A 2,715-nucleotide genomic window follows, 5' to 3' on the forward strand; every position below is an offset into this window, starting at 1 on the left:
TAATGATGAAGACGTACACACTCCGAACTTACAAGCGTCCATAGACAAAAATGAGTGAAAGTGCATGTTATGCACTCTGTGGACTTGACATGGTGTTGTGCTACACTACGTACAGATGTTGGTTATATGCATTCTCTTGACTGTGATTGGCAGGAAAACATGAGAAAGGTAGACCACTTATGTTGTGCAAGTATGCTTGTTGTGTAAGATTCCTCCAATGTATGAGTGATGGGATCATGTAGTTCAAGTGGAGGAAGTGAAATTTGAGTGTTAGATTGATCTTGAATGCAAAGCAAAGAGTGATGAGGAGCCTTGCATGTTCCAACAATTTCCTAATCAGAAGTGAAACCAACCTCAAGACAGTGAGGACCTGACATAACCATCAGTTCGGGCTGAAGTGCCTCGACAGTCTGCGGGTTTCGAATTCATCGATAGATAGATCATCATAGACCAGTGTCTTAGACAGATTAACAATCATTGAATCAACGTCATGACCAGATGAAGAAGTAGAGAGATCACGACAACCAAGATCAAAAAATTCAGGATGTTGGTCGACATCCTCATGATTTGATGAATCACGTAGGGGGGTAAATGAGAAGCAAGGATGTTCACCCTCTATTTTTTCAGGAATGATAGAGGACAGATTGGACGGATTTCTAGAGGACAATGTGTCCTCTCCGCAATGTAATAACAGACTAACATCTAATGTGTCCTGTGAATGATCAGAAGTAGAAACATCTGGAGATGAGTTTTCATAGGGGAAATCAACAGTGGCAGAATTACAAGGGATGTCAAGATAAAGCGAATGAGGTGTGGCTGGAAGGGAGTCATCCTTCAGCTCGGGTACTTTGTTAGATTCCTGCACACACTCATCATGAATGATGGTGCAGGTTGGCTGCATAATACCAACTCCGTCAACAACTTGATCCTTGTTCACAACAGGTGAGGAGTCTGGAATGGAAGAACACAAGACAATACAATCCGGAGGATCAACAGAATGCGGGGACAGAGATTGAGGGAATGAATCCACGTGACAGGAAACAGGATTTCAGGCCAAATCTATGTAGATATCAAGAGCAGGTGGGGTGGGAGGATGTGACAATTCAACAGATGCGTGCACATGATCTCCCACATCACTTCGTGGTGGTGGAGTTGTTTGATGAGGTGAAGGCGGACAATCACTTGTGGCAACAATTATTCCTGACTGTGATTTCACAGCTCCATCACCGAAGTGTGTTGAGCGGGGTCCGGATATGCGAAGAATATACTCAAATATTCCATAAAGAAATTCCCAATCAATTTCATCTGTGGGAAATCGGTATGAAAGATTAGAAAAGCATGTGTAAAACTGATCAACGAATTCATTGGGTGCTTTTCATAATTTCAGAATTTCTTGATCGAGTGCTTTATGGTTAAAGTGATTGAAACCACGGTTTATCTCTTCGACTAGATGAGCAAGAGAATGAATATATTTTTTGGGAAGGGTAGCAGACCAGTGCATGGGGTGCCCTCGAAGTGTGTAGACGAACAATGCACAGGTCATGTACTCTTCAAAGATTCCTTATCTTTCGCGTGAGCCTACAACACCAACTGCGTGCCTAACTAAGGCTACATGGCCTCCACCATCAAATGTTTTATGTGACAAGTTATCTGAGAGCTTTTCCGAGATAATGGAGTCATTTCCATAAAACATACACTTCGGAAGAGAAACTATGTAGTTAGTCATGATAAATATGTATAAATTCAAAACAGATGTTGGGACTCAACTTGTCATATGGCCCTCCTTCTAGTGCCAAAATGTTGACGGAACTAGACTCGCCAATATCAAGGGATCTCCCCAGTATGAAGTCCCAACTAGACCTCACACTGTTTGGTGTGGGTGTCCCATCTAGTACGATGGCCCAGTTGACATTATCTTAAGGATTTGCCTCAACTCTTTCTTGTCAGCACAAGAGAGTGGTCTTCTTTGTCTTCGAGAAGTGAGGTTTGCGTGTCTGGTGAGCGTAATTGTCACTTGTGTTAATGATTATTTCACTGTTGAGGGAGAGGGTGAGAGTGAGCTCCAAGTCGATTGGGGGTAGTCCCAATGCTGCTAGGAACATACAACACAACAGGACGTGCACAACTTCCGGCGGAGTAGTCCACACAGATGCGGAAATCACAACACACAAGGGAAGATAACACGTATAACACTCAACAAATTAGTCCACACAAGTGCAATCGTTGTTTACAACAAGTTTTATGTGAAAGGTCTATCTGATGTCCACGAGAGTAGTCTAAATGGGCGAGACATCATTAACAACATATACAACACATTTCCATTAATAGATTATGTATTACAACAAGTGAAATAGTTCAAATGTAGAACACAGGTTAAAGCAACATGCATCACAAGTGTTAAAGATTAGTCTTACAACAATTACAATACATGTGTTAAAATGTGCTAGCCTATTAGCAAGCTTTTGAATTAAGCGAAAGTTCCAAGACACCATACATCACTAACCCCGTGTGAGGGGTGTTGGAGCCACTACTTGCTCCTCAAAGGAAATATTATAGACTCTCTTGGCTATGTGGGAGGAGCTGAGGTGAAAAAATTCTTTTGCTTGTACAAATGAGGGGGTATTTATAGCCAAGGGTGAAATTGACCCTTGAGGCTATTCAACTACCCTCATGACTGTTTGACTTCCATGAATTTTCGTCTTTACATGACTCTTG

The sequence above is a fragment of the Pinus tabuliformis genome, chromosome 1_1 (assembly GCF_031772625.1).
Source record: "Pinus tabuliformis cultivar Carrire ecotype Pingquan chromosome 1_1, CPIR1, whole genome shotgun sequence".
Lineage (NCBI taxonomy): Eukaryota > Viridiplantae > Streptophyta > Pinopsida > Pinales > Pinaceae > Pinus > Pinus tabuliformis.